This window comes from Eurosta solidaginis, chromosome 4 (genome assembly GCF_040869045.1).
Source record: "Eurosta solidaginis isolate ZX-2024a chromosome 4, ASM4086904v1, whole genome shotgun sequence".
In the NCBI taxonomy this organism is placed as follows: Eukaryota; Metazoa; Arthropoda; class Insecta; order Diptera; family Tephritidae; genus Eurosta; species Eurosta solidaginis.
This window is the reverse complement of record NC_090322.1, coordinates 64,996,989-65,017,671: the sequence shown is the minus strand read 5'-3', so window position 1 is coordinate 65,017,671 and position 20,683 is coordinate 64,996,989.

Below are 20,683 nucleotides of genomic sequence, written 5' to 3'. Positions count from 1 at the left end.
TTTAGTTTTTTTTTTCAATTAAATAAAAAAAAAATTCTCGGCCCACTCCGGGATTAGAGGCGATGATTGCAGAATTGATTGAAGTTTTTTCTGAGAAAAAAAAAAAAACAGGGCGAAATTCGAAAAATCTGGAAAAACTGAAAAATTTCAAAAAAAACCGAAAAGTACATTTAAAAACAAAAACGGTGTTTTTTTTAAAATTCATAAAATTTTTTGAGTTGGATGAAAAAATTTGAAAAACTTCTGAAAAACGTCTTTGGTAAGCTAGAAAAAGTAGAAAAATTTTCAGCCAATTCTAAAGGGGTCGGGTTCAAAATTGGTCGAAATAGGATGGAATACCCCATAAATAGATTTATTTTACATATTTATTTGTACATGTGCATACCTAAAACCTGAAGCTTTCGATATGTTTCAATATTATGAACTGTGATAACATATCCGTTGATCGCAACGGTACAAACGAATCGAGATAAATACTTCCAATGCTCAGGATGAAAAAAGGAATTCATTTAGCCATGTCTTGACACTTATTTCCCAACGCTTTTATTTAATTGTCTGACCAACGCCCTAGATTGATGAGGAGTGTGATGACTAGTACCTAGGATTTACCTAATTATTTTCTAGCTTTTGGTACTACTAATAGTTTATGTAAGTACTGTTTACAATAAAACCGTTTAAGTTTAAAATTGTTTTTTTTTTTTTATATTAATTTTATTCAGTTATTCCGTTAAATAAACTTCAAGTAACACTACGGACTTATTCAGTCTATGTGAGGTCATCATGGACCGGCCAGTCAATCATAACTCAAACCTTATTGAGTACTGCCTTCCATATGCCCTACAGTGTTGAGATTTTGCATAGAAAACATATTTGCAGAGTCTCTAGGTCTCTAAAAAAGTGTAGATTTTTTAACCACCCTAATATGAATATGTATTTTCACAGTACACGTACCCCACTTATTAAGTTCTATTTGTTTCCAAACTTGTCACATGATCTATTGTATACTGCCATAAAACCAGAGTTTGAACACTGCTCGAAGTTAAGTGGGCTAACAGAATTAACGTCTTTTGTCAAGTATAAGTGAGACGTTAATTCGTTATGGATTTAAGGGTCTGTTCATCTTTCGCATAGAAATAAAATTTAATAATTACTATACGACTTTTATAGGAGTTTAGAAATTCAGTGGTACAATGGGGTTAACTGATAACATGCACCAACAACGCGACTTTAGAATGCCCGCAGATAGTTGCTCCAGACTTTCAAAGACATGAAGGCGCAAGGTTGAAGGAGGTGGATAGAGCACCGATACCCAAGATAGCATAGTCCAAAATTTGTATACCAAATCTGGTGAAGTCAGAGGATATACGGGATTGGAAGGTGATTCATGTAGCTCGACCCAAGGGGTGCCAGAACTACATCCTCCAAATTAATAAGGAGCCTTAAGATGCGTTGCACTCACAGCTGAAGAGAATGTTTTGGGGCACTGGCCCGTAGAAAGCCGTAGAAATAGGAGTCCTAAGGACAATAACCTTAATAGGCTAAAAGCAGGGGAGGTGGAAAAGGACCTCGAGAACCTGAGATAAGCGGCAAATGACGAAGACATAGGCGCAGTGATGGAGATGTTGGACGAGGACTATCATACCAATGGCGATGTCTACCTTTACAATGAGCACAATATGCTAAGAGCAGGGAAAGTAGGAAGAGACCTTGAGAATCTGGATCTAGCGTAAATGACGAGGGTTTAGACGTAGAGGTGGCGGTGCTGGTAACGGACAAATACTTCAACAATGGGACGAGTCTTAAAAATAACTATAAGACGCTACCAGCAGAGAAGGTGGTGACGGATCTCCATAGCCTGAAATTAGCGGCAGAATTCATTGCGTGAGCGCAGTAGCGGGAAATATATAGGGACAAACAGCTCAATCGAGCTGCGATTCTTATAGATAAACCATTGAGCACAGTAAAGTGACGACGAAGGATCTGAGTGCAGTTTTTTGATGTGGCTCTGATACACGAGCCATGGCTTTCATCTTGAGGAAAGGTTTCTGGACTCAGCGCGCGAATTTGCATGAGCCTTCGGTATGATATAGTTAACATGGATAACAAGAGTGAAAGAAGAGTGAAAAATTATACCGCGATAACGAAATTCATTAACCGAAACAAGATCTTTACTTGAGATATAGTATGTTGCCGAAAGCGCACTTATAGATTTAGGAAACGTTATATGGCAACATTTACCTGTATTAAGGCGCAGATTATTTTGATGAGCCCAGGAATCTATACAAGTCTCTAAAAACATTATATTTTTGAACCACTCACACAGTTGAACTATTGTGTTGATACCATGATCGTATATTTACTGATTAAATACGGAAAAGTACACGTACCTCACTTATTAAGTTATATTTGTTTCCAAACTAATTATCTGATCTATTGTATACTACCATAAACCAGAATTGGAACACTGCTCGAAGCTAAGTGGGATAAAATAATCAACATCTTGTGTTAAGTATAAGTGAGCCGTTAATTTGTTATGTATTTATGTGCATCTCTCAAATATTCATAAAATTTAATGATTACTAGACGACTTTTATAGGAGTATGGAAAATCAATGGTACAATGGGCCCAGGGGGTTAAAGTGATGACCTGCCCAAAAAATGCGGCTTTAGAATGCCGGCGCAAGTTTGAAGATGGTGGATATAACACCGATACCCACGGGCCAAGATTTGAATACCACGTGTGGTGAAGTCAGAGTATTCACGGGGTTGGTAGGTGCTTCATGACGCAGGGGAGAACTACATCAATCCAAATTAATAAGGAATTGGAGGATGCGTTGCCGTCGCATAATGTCTCAGCGTTGTGGCGCTTTAGAATGAGGAGTCCTAAGGGCAGTACTCTCAATAGGCTAAAAGCAGGGGAGGTAGAAAAGGACCTGGAGAACCTGAAATTAGCGGCAAATGAATGAAAATTTTGGACGAGTAAAATCATACCAATGGCGCTGTCATCCTTGAAAACGAGCACAATATGCTAAATCACGTCATCACTAGAAACGCCATTTTACTCACCGCAGTCCAACATTGAGTGCAATGAAATATTACGTGCTCTGAGTTTTCCAATTCGGTGGGGCATTGTGGACAGAAATCATCCTCCTCTATCGTATGCTTATGTAGGTACCCCTTAAAACCGTCGTTTTCAATACCTGCATGGGGTTTAGTTTAGTTCCGCTCGTACAATTCTAGTACATTCCGCCCAATGCCTAAGAAGACTCATAGAGCATACTCCTAATATTCCAGGGATTTCTCTATGTTTATTACCACCCTACGCAGTGCAGTGTCTACCGACTTTCCTTTGGTGTACGCATGTTGTGGAGAGCAGTTTTTCGTCCACGTTGGTCTCTATGTACACATCTATCAGCCTCTCAAAGGTTTTGAGCAGAAATGGTGTTAGGCTAGGGGGCCTGTAGTCTTTGGGATATATGCGACCGATCATCCCCGCCTTTGTAGGAAAGCTACACGAGCAGTTCTCAAAGAATGCGGTACATGATTCAGGCTTATGGATCCATCGAATATTATTTTAACCCATTCCACGAACGTTCCACTTGAAATTTGTAGCATGGCCGGGAATATACTATCTCGGTCTGGCGATTTAAACTCAGAGAACGTCTTCACCGCCCATTCGATCTTGCAATCGGTCACCAAGCCCCGCACAACCCGCTCCGTGACCGAAGCGTCTGCTGGCTCTTCTAAATCATCTTCCGATAGGAAATGTGCATCGGAAAGCACCTCCAAGGGACTCCTCACATTTACGTGACCATTCCCCGTATTCCTTCTTAATTAGTCCCTGGACTATGTTTCCCCTTTATAGGACATTGTTCAACCTTGATGTTTCGCTGGAGTACTCTACGTTGCAATCGTCATAAGTGGAAAGTGCGCTTCGCGAAATTCATACCTAGGAATCTAATGTAGGGTTGCCAGCCAACGCAGAAAAGACGGATATATTCTTGTTTACTAAGAGGTACAAGGTCCCAAATTAGACCAGGCCTAAGTTAGAGGGGTAACCCTACAGGCGAAGCCTTGCACAAAATATCTAGGCATTATCCTAGTAATTTGTCGTGGAAGCTCAACGTGGAGGAGAGAGTGAAGAATGCCTCGATGGCACTTTATGTACATAAAAGATTACTGGGGTGTTGTACGTGGGGTTTATCGCCTTCTCTTTTTCATTGGGTATTTACGGCGATGGTAAAGCCTATCCTATACTATGGAGTCCTTGTTTGGTGAACAGCCACACAAAAAAGAACCTACCTTAAAAACATTAAGGAGTTATGCAGGCTATCAATGCCTAGCATTACGGGAGCCCTGAAAATAACCCTGACGGCTGCACTGTATGCCATTCTGCACATTCCAATAGAAGACCTGGTAGCAAAAACATAGTATTAACAACTCCAACTAATCTCAGTGCCTCGGGGCAGCTTGATCGCAGACCATATGGTATAGTGTCATCAATTACAGGACGAACAGACTACCTGATTTTCTATCTGCGATTCATGGGTGCTCTTTAAGCCACAATAGAGGTTGATGGCTGGCCCAAGAGTCTGCAAATGGCGGACGAGGCGATACATATGTACACAGATGATTCCAAAGTAGTGGAAGGAGTAGGGTCTGCGGTATACTGTATTGATCCGGGAATAAACAGATCCGACAAGATGCCATATTAATCCAACGTTTTTCAAGCGGAAGTATTAGCCGTAACCTAAGCAGTAGAAACACTGGAAGAGAATAGAATAAACCGCAGCCATGTTAACTTTTATATTGACAGCCAAGCAGCAATTAAGGCGATAATCTCGTATAGCATAGCATCTAAAAGTGTGTTAGAGTGTAAGCAATCCCTGGAAAAAATCGGGACGGGGAAAAGAACACATCTAAATTGGGTCCCAGAACATATGGGAATAGATGGGAATGAAAAAGCGGATGTACTAGCTAAAAAGGGCGCAACCCTTGAAGCTTGCTCCCTAGACGTCCCAATTAGATTAGGTGCGATTAAGAGACGGGTATTCTGACTAGGCACTGCCTTCTGGCGTCATATGCCTTTAAAATTAGCTTGTTCAGTGATAACAGTGATGAAGAAGTGCTGGTTGGAGGAGAAAACGATCGAGCACATTTTCAGCTCATGCCCTGCGCTTGCCAGGCTAAAACTCCAGCTATTAAGATCAATACAGCTGTCAGATCTAGAAGCAGCAAAAGGCATTGGTTTTAGAAAGCTTCTAGTATTTGCGAAGAGGACGGGGTTACTTTATAAAATAGGTCCTGGTTTTTGATAGGATTTTTTCAGTTTTGCCGTTAAATACACTTAAAGTAACACTACGGCGGCCGCCGTGGTGCGATGGTAGCGTGCTCCGCCATCCACACCGAATATCCTGTGTTCACGCCCCTGGCAAAGCAACATCGAAATATTAGAAACAAGTTTTTTCAAATAGAAGACAATTTTTCTAAGCGCGGTCGCCCCTCGGCAGTGTTTGGAAAGCACTCCGAGTGCATTTCTGCCATGAAAAGATCTCAGTGAAAACTCATCTGCCTTGCAGATGCCGTTCGGAGTCAGCATAAAACAAGTAGGTCCCGTCCCGCCGATTTGTAGGAAAAATCAAGACGAGCACGACGCAAATTGGAAGAGAAGCTCGGCCTAAAATCTCTTCGGATGATATCGCGCCTTACATTTATTTATTTTTTTAACATACGGATTTATTCAGTCTATGTGAGGTCATCATGGACCGGCCAGTCAATCATAACCCAAACCTTATTGAGTACTGCCTTCCATATGCTCTCCAGCGCTGATATTTTGCATAGACAACATATTTGCAGAGTCTCTAGGTCTCTAAAAAACTGTAGATTTTTTAACCACCCTAATTTGAATATGTATTTTCACAGTACACGTACCCCACTTATTAAGTTCTATTTGTTTCCAAACTGGTCACATGATCTATTGTATACTGCCATAAAACCAGAGTTGGAACACTGCTCGAAGTTAAGTGGGGTATATAATTAACATCTTGTGTCAAGTATATGTGAGACGTTAATTTGTTATGGATTTGAGGGTCTGTTCCCCTATCACATATTCATAAAATTTAATGATTACTAGACGGATTTTATAGGAGTAAAGAAATTCAATGGTACAATGGGATTGAACTGATGACCTGCACCCACAACATCACTTTAGAATGGCTGCAGACATGAAGGCGGTGGACAGAGCACCGATACCCACGATACCAGAGGCAAGGTTTGGATACCACGTGTGGTGAAGTCAGAGGATATATGGGATTGGAAGGTGTTACGTTTATCTCAATCCTCGGAGGGGACCAGGACTACATTCTCCAAATTAATAAGGAATCGGAGGATGTGTTGCACTTACAGCTAGGGAGAGTTTTCTTAGAAAGAGGAATCCTAAGGACAATAACCCTAATACGCTAAAGGCAGTGGACGTAGAAAAGCGCCTCGAGAACCTTAAATTAGTGACAACTGAGGAGGACATAGGCGTAGTTGTGGATCTCGTTATGGGCAATGGCCTTACAGGTGGCTTACAGGGGTGACGTTTCTTCATATGTTGGGCCAACGTCCAGTAATGTGCTTGATATCACATTGAGGTCTGAGCATGGTATATCAGCATATAAATTTAAAGTTGTTGGCAAACCAAAATCAGACCATGCATATATCAGCTTCAGCGTCCCCCTGAAGAGACTAGGAAAGGGAAAAACCGTGAGAAACCCTAGAACGACGGACTGGGATAAATTCCAGAAATGTTTCGCAGGAAAACTTTAAGAGGTTGCCATCGTAGAGGGGCTAGATAAGTGCAACAATCTCTTATCTTATCAATTCTTATCAATTGCGTACATTGTGTCTTCTGAGAAGATAGATTTAAGGGAAAAGCAAATCCGCCAAGATGAAGTGAAGAGTTGAGTCTTCCTAGAGGGCAGGTAAAGGATATTTTCAATTTGGCAAAAGTTGAGGAAATTGCTGAGCGGTGGGAAGCATATAAAGATTTGTTTGGTATATTATAACGTGGAATCAGCAAGTCAAAGAAGGCTTCATGGACAAATTTCTCTGCGGGAATATAATGCTACAGTTAAACGGCAAGTCTGAGGAAAGTAATATCTAAGGGAGATACAGTCCATGGACTGATGAGAAAGGACGATGGAAAGGGTCACACAGTAGTGAAGAGTCCCTTGAGGCGCTACTCAGCTTACACCTTCTATCAGGAGATGATGTTGAAGAATTGTGTAACAACGTCAACACTCCGCATACGAATCGAGCAGTACCAAGATTATACTGATACTGAAAATACTGAAACTTAATGGGCGGTAAAAAAATTTGTCTAGTTCAAATCACCGTGGTATGATGGTAGCGTGCTCCGCCCACCACACCGAAGATTCTTGCTTCACGCCCCGGGCAAAGCAATAAAGGTTTTTCAATTAGAAGAAAATGTTCCCAAGCGGGGTCGCCCCTCGACAGTGTTTGGGAAGCACTCAGTGAAAACTCATCTGCGTTGCAGATGCCGTTCGGAGTCGGTATAAAAGGTGCCCCCATAAATTCAGAAAATAAAAATTCAGAAACACATTTTTTCAGAAAACTTTAGTCAGAACCCTTTTTTCAGAAAGAAAAAATTCAGAAGTCAAATTTCAGAAGTGAAAATTCAGACGTCATTTCAGAAGGCAAAATTCAGAACTCAATATTCAGAAAGTAATCAGACGACAGAAAAAACATTAAATTTTTCTTAAAATTCAGAAACGTTCATTTATTTGGAAGGAATTATGTATAGAGAAAAGTATAGTAAAATCGAAAATTTTAAATTGTGTGCAAAAGCAAGCATATAACTAATTAAATATTTTCGCGTTTATCTTTTTCAAATGAATTTACAATATTAAAAAAACGAAGTCTTTTTATTTTATCTTGCGTTTCGGATATGGCTCGCCGCCAGCTAAAAATTGCTGCAGTTTTATTACTGTTATTGCATGTTCGTTTAATATTCAGCATGCTTTGTGCACAGAGTGTATATTAACTTTGATGGGATTGCGGTTGGTTGTACAGGTATAAAGGAATCTAGATAGATATAGACTTCCATATATCAAAATCATCAGTATCGAAAAAAGAAAATTTATTGAGCCATGCCGGTCCGTCTCTCCACGGTCCGTTCGTCTGTCAGTTAACACGATAATCTTAAGTAAATATTGAGATATCTTCACCAAATTTGGTACGCGAGCTTATCTGGACCCAGAATAGATTGATATTGAAAATGAGCGAAATCGGTATATACATATAACATTTTGGAAAACACAAAAAACCTGATTATTTAGTAAATAATACACCTAGAATGTTGAAATTCGACGTGTAGACTGATATTGAGACTCTTGATAAAAATTTGAGAAAAAATTTTAAATGGGCGTGGCACCGCCCGCTTGTGATAAAATCAATTTTACAAATATTATTAATCATACATCAAAAATCGTTAAACCTATCGTAACAAAATTCGGCAGAGAGGTTGCCTTTACTATAAGGAATGCTTTGAAGAAAAATTAACGAAATCGGGTAAGGACCACGCCCACTTTTATATAAAAGATTTCTAAAAGGGTCGTGGATGAATAAAATAAGATATATCTTTGCAAAAAAGAGCTTTATATCAATGGTATTTCATTTCTCAAGTGGAGTTATAACAATGAATAGGAAAAACTTCAAATTTTAAAAAATAGGCGTGGCACGGCTCCTTTTATGTATAAGCAATTTTCTATGTTTCGGGAGCCATAACTCGAAGAAAATTTAACATATCGTAATGAAATTGTGTACACATATTTTCCTTATAGCAGCAAATATTTCTAGTAAAAATGCACGGAATTGGTTAAAGACCAAGGCAACTTAGATATAAAACAAATTTAAAAGGGTCGTAGACTGGAATAATAAGCTATAACTTAGCAAAAAATAGTTTTGAATCAATGATATTTCACTTATAAAGTTTTATTGTAGGAGGAAATGGGGAGACAATGTTTTTTTAAACGAGCGGTGCCACGTGTTATGTAGAAAAGTAATTTATCTGAAATTAAATCTACAATTAAAGTTCACGCCAGTATATAATGTTCGGTTACACCCGAACTTAGACACCTTTACTTGTTTATTTTATTTATGAAATTAAATATGTTAGCGTGTGTCCCAAACGCACTTCGAATGACGTTGTGCCACCTTTCGATAGAATTATTTGTACGAACTTCACCCAATTTGGTGGTATTATACATGCATATTCAATAGTTCGATTGGATGTAACGCCTTCTTTCGACGTTGCTGTGTTCCAGGCTGAAAACAATTTCAGAAGTCAAAATTCAGAAAGTAATCGGACAGCAAAAAAACATTTTGCGCAAAATTTAATGTTTTTTTGCTGTCTGATTACTTTCTGAATTTTGAATTCTGAAATTCTTTTCAGCAATTGTATTAAATGGTATCGGCTTAACGTGGTCGTAATGGTACTGGCCTTCTCGTAGTCCACCTGGTGTTTTGTTCAGAGCACATCAGACGCAGGAGTTGATGTAGCTCTTCACGTAATTACGCATGCGAGGAAACCAAAACATATTGAAAATGCGCTTTATCGTTGCTCATGTGACCTGCTTTGTCATGGCGTTCATGTAGCACCACATTTAGTGTTTGCTTCGGAACTACTCATAGAAACTTGTCGTTGTACTTTCTGTATAGACGTCCTAGCTCGATGACATAATCCGTGTGTTCTGTGTTTGCACCATTTCTCATCCCGTCGACGATTTTCTTTAGTTTGTCATCCGGAAATTGGATGCTGAATAACCAATCCGGCTTGTCGATGATCAGTTTAGCAACTTTGAGATCAGCGGTATCCATTTCGTAGGCGCATTCATATGACATACGGCGGAGTGCACATGTTCCATGCAGGAACCTGGTCGATGAATGATCTCAACGTTGAATTCCTGGATTCTCAACCACCTTCGGGCTATTCGTGGTATGAGTTCTCGTTTTTCCATTTTTGTCCGTAGAGCATTACAATCAGTAATGACTCGAATCTTCTCTCCATATACGTAATACTTGAATCTTTCCAACGACCGCCAAAGCTTCCAGCTCATAGCTGTGGAAACGATTTTCGTTATCTGTAGTGGAGCGACTAAAATTTGCAATCGGCTGGAGTTGCCCCTTCTCAGCTTGCATTAGAACGCTTGCAAGACCAATGGAACTGGCGTCCATATGTAGTTCGTGATCGGCATCGATGCGGTAGCTCACCATTGTTGGTTTTGAGATGAGCATGCTTTTCAATTCGTTAAAAGCTGATTCTTATTTTTCTCCCCATGCGAGTTTTGTATTCTAGCATAATAGCTTATGTAATGGATCGGATATGATGGAATAGCCGGCGACAAACTTGCGAAAGTAGCCGCCAAGACCTAAAAATTTGCGTACTTCGGTGACGTTTCGTGGTGGCGAAAAGTTGGCGATGCGTTTGTCTAAACTTCTCCTGGACTGATGCCTGAAGGATGTAGTTGATTACCTAAAATGATTTGTTTGAACAATTCACACTTGTTGACGTTTAGAGTGAGTCCACATTATCGTAGTACTTGAAGTGTTCGGGAAAGTTTATCGTACATTCCTTCGAAAGAGTTGCTACCAATCAGGATGTCGTCCATGTAGTGAAGCGTGTCGCCTTTCTTCACTCGTTTTTGTATTTCTGCCATGAGTCGATTAAAAACTGCTGGTGCGTTCTTGAGCCCAAACGGCACACGTTTGAACTCGTACAATCCGTCGGTGATGATAAATGTGGTGAATTTTTGGCTATCGGGTGCCATTGCGATTTTGTAGTTGCCACTATTCAAATCGAGCGACGAAAAATATCGGAAACCTTTGGCTTTTTGCAGCCGTTCTTCAATATTCGGGACCGGAAAGTTCTCGTCTTTCGTTTACCTACTGATGCGTCGGTAATCGATACATAATCGATCACTTCCATTTTGCTTTTTCACGAGTACGACTGGGCTAGCATACACGGATATGGATTTCGTGATGATGTCGTGTTCTAATAGCTCATCGATCATACTATTGACGATGCCTCTTTTCGGCTCCGGAATGCGATATGGAGGTTGGGATACAGCCTGACCGTTCCCCAGTTCAATGTTCGCTTCGACAACGTCGGTTCTGCCAATGCCGTTTAAGCCACTAGAGAAAATTCTTCGTAACTCACTAAACAGATTTTGCATTTTAACTTGCTCAGTTGGAACTCTGAAATTAGACAAAAGTTTGGAAAATTTACATTCGGATATTACCAAGTCTGCTGCAGCTCGTTTATTCTCGAAAATAGTTTGACCTTTCTCAATTTCATCGTAATGGTGGCGTTGACAATGACGTCTTGTCCTAAAAGTACTTCTTCGTGCAGTAGCTCGTCGTCAGCGATGTAAACTTCAGCTTTTATGACATCTGTATCGATGATTATGTGTATGACCATAAACTCGTGGAGCATTCGTGTTCCTCTACAAATACCTTTTACTTGCATGGAGCACTTTTTACGTTTTGCATTTATACGATATGCACTGAGTTACGTATGACACTGTACTGGTTGCCAGTATCGATAAGCGTTTTTATGTGAACTATATATTTTGTGGAAACATCTATCGAAATATTTTGTACAGCGGTCGTTTCGTCGCAATTTCCTCCATTTGGATGTACTTTGTTACACGTTGTACAGCGATGACGTTTTTGTAGTAGTGGACATTTGTTTGAAAAATGCTCCGGTTCGTCGCAGTTGTAGGATTTTAGCTGCGGTTTCGCTTCGTTGCCTTTCTCTACAGCGTAAAATTTTGTTTTTGCTTCGTCTCGTTTGATTACTTGATTTGCATTCGGCTCACTAGACTCGCCACGATTAATGAAATAATCCTCGATTGCATCGCCCATGTGCTTCATCGGTGTAAACTTCATTGCTGCTTTACTGTGCTGGAGCTTACGGTGTTTCGAATCCGACCTAGCGTATCTGATGACTGCATCTTCACTAAGCTTGTACCGAATACCTAGTGCGGATATACGGAAAACATATTCCTTCACGGTTTCTTTTGGACGTCGTGTCACATTAGCCATGGCAAAGTGAATTTATGCCTCGTCTTTCACTGAACCAAACTCGCATTGCAAAGCGCCGGTAAAATCGTTCCAAGCTCTGTGCATTGTGAGTGATGCATCAAACCACATACGTGTGGCACCTTTTAATCGGGAGTTTACAGCCAACAACAAAATTCTTTCATCCCATCGATAGGCATCTAAAACTTTATTGACCCTATCTATAAATTTCTCTAGGTAATGCTTGCGTTGTTTGTCGGATCAAATTCCGGCAGATATGCGACATTTCTTTGACCAATGCTTGCCTCATATTTCCTTTAGAAAATTTGTATTTCCTTGATTTCGTAGCGTTGCGCCAACATTAGTTGAAACTGCGCTGTCTTCCCCTTCTAACACAATCTCGTCGTTTCTACTACTCGTTGCTTGCTACCGTTCTGTCGTTATCCGTGCGTTGTTCTGTTGCTCTGCTACTTTCGATGTGTTTTTACTAGCGTTGGGGTTTTGCGTTTACAATCACCATCATTTTCGCGAAGTTGCTTCATTTCTTGTTGTAGCTGGGATATCGTTGACATTGATTCTTCCTGAACCAAAGATTATCGAAAAGTAAGATGTTGCAGGGACGAAAAATCGTGTAAAGCAACCTTCAAAAAATTCTAGTAGGTCACATTCACCACTTACCACAGCAGAATTTGTTAAACTGCCCACTGTCTGTATTTGTTATTTAACAATTACTTGTACACTTTTTATTCAGCTAATCTGTTCAGAATTTACAATCTAAAATTACAATCAGTGTATTTGTGGGCTTAAATTATGTTAAAAATTGTGTTAAAGTTTTTGGTGTGGTGAAAGTGACCTACTAGAACAAAGCCGGCCAAAAGTTGCACATTGTGCAATTTGAGTCCGTATTTTCACACCGACACTAACGATATGTGATCACGATCGTTTGCTTTCGCTTGTCACCATCAGTGACAGTGAATGCAAAAGGAAAAGTCCATGCTACTTTTTGGGCACATAATATAAACAATATGCTGCAATGTTAAAGCGACTTTTAATGCGTTTTAGTTAGTATTATTAAGTTCCTTTGAACATACATATTAATATTGACAATTGAAATATTAATTATTAATAATAATTAATTAATTATTAATAAATATTGGCAATTTAATAAAAATATATTTTTATAAGTTCTACTTAGTTTTATTAATTTCCATAAATTTTTTTTATTGCGTAACTTTATGTTTTGAAAATATATGTTTCTATCTTTACATTTACTTTGTTTTATAATCCTTTCTTAATGAAAAAGTGAATTTTTTAAGTATATTTTGCATTGATTAAACACAATACCTTCTTTTATAAAAAAGTTTTATCTGACTAGCTCGACCTCCGTGTTATTAGTTATACGAATATAAGTAAATATAGTCAGGATTAGCTTGAAATGAAATAACCAAAGTCCTTTTTAATTTCAAACTTCACAGTCCACATTTTCTTTTAGCACTCTGTGGGGAGTTGTCACTCAATTTTTACACACACTTATGCAATTGTTTTAGTATCAGTTTGGCCGGCTCTGTACTAGAATTTTGTGAAGCTCCGCTGCTTTCCACCGAAGTTTGCGCCTGCAACATCTTTACTTTTCGAGAATGTTTGCCTGAACATTGCCGTTCTGCATGTCCATTTCATCGGATTCTCTTGTACCAGTCGTTGCCAAATCTCGTTCGCGTAGCAATTTCTTCAATTGATCTACTTTAAGTTCGTTTATTTCAGACGTCTGCAAATAGGGGCACAATTGTGCACACACAATTCACACGTATTCTTATTAGTCAAATTTCAGAAGTCAAAATTAAGAAGTCAAAATTTAGAAAAATTTAAGGTTTTTTTGCTGTCTGATTACTTTCTGAATTTTGACTTCTGAAATTGTTTTCAGCCTGGAACACAGCAACGTCGAAAGAAGGCGTTACATCCAATCGAACTATTGAATATGCATGTATAATACCACCAAATTGGGTGAAGTTTGTACAAATAATTCTATCGAAAGGTGGCACAACGTCATTCGAAGTGCGTTTGGGACACACGCTAACATATTTAATTTCATAAATAAAATAAACAAGTAAAGGTGTCTAAGTTCGGGTGTAACCGAACATTATATACTGGCGTGAACTTTAATTGTAGATTTAATTTCAGATAAATTACTTTTCTACATAACACGTGGCACCGCCCGTTTAAAAAAACATTGTCTCCCCATTTCCTCTTACAATAAAATTTGATTAGTGAAATATCATTGATTCAAAACTATTTTTTGCTAAGTTATAGCTTATTATTCTAGTCTAAGACCTTTTTAGACTTGTTTTATATCTAAGTTGCCGTGGTCTTTAACCGATCGCGTGCATTTTTACTTTTAATATTTTCTGCTATAAGGAAAATATGTGTACACAATTTCATTACGATATGTTAATTTTTCCTCGAGTTAGGGCTCCCGAAACATAGAAAATTGCTTAGTCATAAAACGGGCGGTGCCACACCCATTTTCAAAAATTTTAGTGTTTTCCAATTTAATATTATAACTCAATTTAGAAAGTAAAATTCTATTGATACAAAGCTCTTTTTCGCTAAGATATAGCGTATTATTTTCGTCTACGACCCTTTTAAAAATCTTTTATATAAAAGTGGGTGTGGTCTTTAACCAATCTCGTCAATTTTTTCTAGAAATATTTCCTGCTATAAGGAAACCTGGTGTACCCAATTTTATTACGATCCGTTAATTTTTCTTCGAGTTATGCCTCCCGAAACATAGAATATTGCTTAGTCGTAAAAGGGGTGGTGCCACGCCCATTTTTTTAAATTTGTATTTTTTCCTATTTATTGTTATAAGTCCACTTGGGAAATGAAATACCATTGATATAAAGGTCTTTTTTAAAAGATATAGCTTATTTTATTCGTCCACGACCCTTTTAGAAATCTTTTAAATACAAGTGGGCGTAGTCCTTACCCGATTTCGTTAATTTTTCTTCAAAGCGTTCCTTATAGTAAAGGCAACCTCTCTGCCGAATTTTATATATAGTAATATTTGTAAAATTGATTTTATCACAAGTGGGCGGTGCTACGCCCATTATAAAAAAATTTTTTAGTATTTATCAAGTCTCAATATCAGCCCACATGTCAAATTTCAACATTCTAGGTGTATTATTTACTAAATAATCAGTTTTTTTGTGTTTTCCAAAATGTTATATACATATATAACAAGTAAGGAAGGTTAAGTTCGGGAGTAACCGAACATTACATACTCAGTTGAGAGCTATGGTGACAACATAAGGGAAAATAACCATGTAGGAAAATGAACCGAGGGAAACTGGAATGTGTTTGTATGACATGTGTATCAAATGAAAGGCATTAAAGAGTATTTTATGAAGGAGTGGGCCATAGTTCTATAGGTGGACGCCATTTAGGGATATCGCCATAAAGGTGGATCAGGGTTGACTCCAGAATTTGTTTGTACAATATGGGTATCAAATAAAAGGTGTTAAAGAGTATTTTATGAGGGAGTGGGCCATAGTTCTATAGGTGGACGCCATTTAGGGATTTAGCCATAAAGGTGGATCAGGGTTGACTCTAGAATGCGTTTGTACGATATGGGTATCAAATGAAAGGTGTTAATGAGTATTTTAAAAGGGAGTAATCCTTAGTTCCATAGGTGGACGCCGTTTCGAGATATCGCCATAGTTCTATTGTTGGACGCCATTTAGGGATATAGCCATGAAGGTGGATCAGGGTTGATTCTAGAATGCGTTTGTAGGATATGGGTATCAAATGAAAGGTGTTAATGAGTATTTTAAAAGGGAGTAATCTTTAGTTACATAGGTGGACGCCGTTTCGAGATATCGCCATAAAGGTGGACCAGGGGTGACCCTAGAATTTGTTTGTACAATAAGCGCATCAAAAGAAAGGTGTTAATGAGTATTTTAAAAGGGAGTGATGCTTAGTTCCACAGGTGGACGCCGTTTCGAGATATCGCCATAAAGGTGGACCAGGTGTGACCTTAGAATTTGTTTGTACGATATGGATATCAAATTAAAGATATTAAGGAGGGTTTTAAAAGGGAGTGGTGGTAGTTGTATAGGTGGTCGCCTTTTCGAGATATCGCCATAAAGGTGGACCAGGGGTGACTCTAGAATGCGTTTGTACGATATGGGTATCAAATGAAAGGTGTTAATGAGTATTTTAAAACGGAGTAATCCTTAGTTCCATAGGTGGACGCCGTTTCGAGATATCGCCATAAAGGTGGACCAGGGGTGACCCTAGAATTTGTTTGTACAATATGGGTATCAAAAGAAAGGTGTTAATGAGTATTTTAAAAGGGAGTAATCCTTAGTTCCATAGGTGGACGCCGTTTCGAGATATCGCCACAAAGGTGGACCAGGGGTGACCCTAGAATTTGTTTGTACAATATGGGTATCAAAAGAAAGGTGTTAATGAGTATTTTAAAAGGGAGTGATGCTTAGTTCCACAGGTGGACGCCGTTTCGAGATATCGCCATAAAGGTGGACCAGGTGTGACCCTAGAATGCGTTTGTACGATATGGGTATCAAATGAAAGGTGGTAATGAGTATTTTAAAAGGGAGTAATCCTTAGTTCCATAGGTGGACTCAGTTTCGAGATATCGCCATAAAGGTTGACCAGGGGTGACCCTAGAATTTGTTTGTACAATATGGGTATCAAAAGAAAGGTGTTAATGAGTATTTTAAAAGGGAGTAAATCTTAGTTCCACAGGTGGACGCCGTTTCGAGATATCGCCACAAAGGTGGACCAGGGGTGACTCTAGAATGTGTTTGTACGATATGGGTATCAAATTAAAGGTATTAATGAGGGTTTTAAAAGGGAGTGGTGGTTGTTGTATAGGTGGTCGCCTTTTCGAGATATCACCATAAAGGTGGACCAGGGGTGACTCTAGAATGCGTTTGTACGATATGGGAATCAAATGAAAGGTCTTAATGAGTATTTTAAAAGCAAGTAATCCTTAGTTCCATAGGTGGACGCCGTTTCGAGATATCGCCATAAAGGTGGACCAGGGGTGACCCTAGAATTTGTTTGTACAATATGGGCATCAAACGAAAGGTGTTAATGAGTATTTTAAAAGGGAGTGGGCCTTAGTTATATAGGTGGACGCCGTTTCGAAATATCGCCATAAAGGTGGACCAGGGGTGACTCAAGAATGTGTTTGTACGATATGGGTATCACTTTAAAGGTATTAATGAGAGTTTTAAAAGGGAGTGGTGGTAGTTGTATATGTGGAGGCGTTTTCCAGATATCGACCAAAATGTGGACCAGGGTGACCCAGAACATCATCTGTTGGATACCGCTAATTTATTTATATATGTAATACCTGCCAAGATTTTAAGGGTTTTTATTTCGCCCTGCAGAAATTTTTCATTTTCTTCCACTTAATATGGTAGGTGTCACAACCATTTTATAAACTTTTTTCTAAAGTTATATTTCGCGTCAATAAACCAATCCAATTACCTCACCATGTTTCATCCCTTTTTTCGTATTTGGTATAGAATTATGGCATTTTTTTCATTTTTCGTAATTTTCGATATCGAAAAAGTGGGCGTGGTCATTGTCGGATTTCGTTCATTTTTCATACCAAGATAAAGTGAGTCCAAGTAAGTACGTGAAATAAGTTCAATAAAGATATGTCGATTTGTGCTCAAGTTATCGTGTTAAAGGCCATGCGGAAGGACAGACGAACGACTGTGTATAAAAACTGGGCGTGACATCAACCGATTTCGCCCGTTTTCACAGAAAACAGTTATCATCATAAAATCTATGCCCCTACCAAATTTCAAAATGATTGGTTAATTTTTGTTCGACTTATGGCGTTAAAAGTATCCTAGACAAATTAAATGAAAAAGGGCGGAGCCACGCCCACTTTGAAATTTTCTTTTATTTTTGTATTTTGTTGCACCATATCATAACTGGAGTTGAATGTTGACATAATTTACTTATATACTGTAAAGATAATAAATTTTTTGTTAAAATTTTACTTTAAAAAAAATTTTTTTTTTAAGTGGGCGTGGTCCTTCTCCGATTTTGCTAATTTTCATTAGGCGTACATATAGTAGTAGGAGTAACGTCCCTGCCAAATTTCATCGTGATATCTTCAACGACTGACAAATTACAGCATGCAAAAATTTTAAATTACTTTCTTTTAAAAGTGGGCGGTGCCACGCCCATTGTCCAAAATTTTACTAATTTTCTATTCTGCGTCATAAATGCAACTCATCTACCAAGTTTCGTCGCTTTATCTGTCTTTGGTAATGAATTATAGCACTTTTTCGTTTTTCCGAAATTTTCGATATCGAAAAAGTGGGCGTGGTTATAGTCCGATATCGTTCATTTTAAATAGCGATCTGAGATGAGTGCTCAGGAACCTACGTACCAAATTTCATCAAGATACCTCAAAATTTACTCAAGTTATCGTGTTAACGGACGGACGGACGGACGGACATGGCTCAATCAAATTTTTTTTCGATCCTGATTATTTTGATATATGGAAGTCTATATCTATCTCGATTCCTTTATAATTGTACAACCAACCGTTATCCAATCAAACTTAATATACTCTGTGAGCTCTGCTCAACTGAGTATAAAAAGTGGGCGTGGTTATCATCCGATTTCGCTCATTTTCCATACAAATCTATTCTGGGCCCAGATAAGCTCGTGTACCAAATTTGGTGAAGATATATCAATATTTACTCAAGTTATCGTGTTAACGGACGGACGGACGGACGGAAATGGCTCAATCAAATTTTTGTTCGATACTGATGATTTTGATATATGGAAGTCTATATCTACATATCTCAATTCCTTTATACCTGTACAACCAACATTTATCCAATCAAAGTTAATATACTCTGTGTGCAAAGCACAGCACGAAAGGTAATTGGAACTCTGTAGCGCTATCGCATCGCTAACAATGCCGCTTTTTTATTTTTCACTAATTTTTTGCTTGAGTATGCATCACTGACCAAACGTCAAAGAAAGAGAACAAAAGAAACAAGGCGATTAGAATTTCGGCAAACGATTAATTTTTGTTGAGCAAATTAAAAAATGGATTCTGTAGCATTATGGGACGATTTAAATGAAGAAAGGATTGATAGGAGGATTATAAGAGACAACTCCAACATTATGGCGCATAATCATAGACAAAATAAAATAAGTTTTAAATTTAGTTTCAGCTTTTTTGACAGATAGCTCATAGAAAATTATGTCAAAAAGTTGGAACTAAATTTAAAATCTATTTTATTTTGACTATGATTATGCGCCTATGAGTCTCAGCGATCAAAGGTAATTTAAGCGTTACAAAATTACTCATATACTATTGCTTTATGTTCTATTCATTAGTTTTGTGCATAATTTTCGGCTTAATAAGGAAGCCTTTGTGTATGTGCTAAATAGCATTAAAAGTGAGTTGAAAACTTCACGGACAGCAACGGCAGTTCCTGAAATAATGAAAGTTTCTACAACGTTGAAGTTGTTTTCGCGTTGGGTGTTTTAAGTAACCCTTTGGCCAAATCTGGGTGTATTGCAATGAATTCCACTAGGATTTCAAATTGTTGCCTGTGTTTTTTTTTTTTTTTTGTTTTTTGAGTTGTCCTATATATTTTTAAAAGAATGTACAATGAATATAAAGATATCAATTTTTAAAATCATCAATTAATACTTACATATTTGAACAATGCGAATGGCTATTACTTGTAGCAAGAAAAATGCGAAAATGAATGCTGTTTGACATTCGCTTTCGCTATACAGAGTGCTGGCAATGCGAAAAAGGATAAAAATTGCGAATGGGCAAAATGTGAATGCGAAAGTCAAACTATGCATGCGAATGTCAAGATACAGAGTACCGATTTTGCGATTTCGCGTATTTTTTCTTTCGCATCGCAGTACAGAGTAGGCTCCCAGGTCTAGGTTCTAGTAGGTCACTTCCACCACACCACAAACCTTAACACAAGTTTTAACACAATTTAAGCACACAAAATACACTGATTGTAGTTTCAGATTGTAAAAATGTAAATTCTGAACAGATTAGCTTAATAAAAAGTGTACAAATAATTGTTAAATAACAAATACAGACAGTGGTAGTTTAACAAATTCTGGTGTGGTAAGTGGTGAATGTGACCTACTAGAATTTTGTGAAGCTTGCTTCACACTATTTTTCGTCCCTGCAACATCTCTATCTTAAAATTGCTCTGATGATACTCATTCGCCGTTCCGTCACTGCTGCGTCGCACTTGCTGCACACTTTTTTTTCGTTGCAAGAAAATAATGATGACTTGCCGTTTGCATGTATGTACTCACATCCGCAGCCACATAATCATGCGCTTTTTATACTCAGTTGGGCAGAGCTCACAGAGTATATTAACTTTGATTGGATAACGGTTGGTTGTACAGGTATAAAGGAATCGAGATAGACTTCCATATATCAAAATCATCAGTATCGAAAACAAATTCGATTGAGCCATGTCCGTCCGTCCGTCCATCCGTCTGCCCGTTAACACGATAACTTGAGTAACTTTTGAGGTATATTGATGAAATTTGGTATGTAG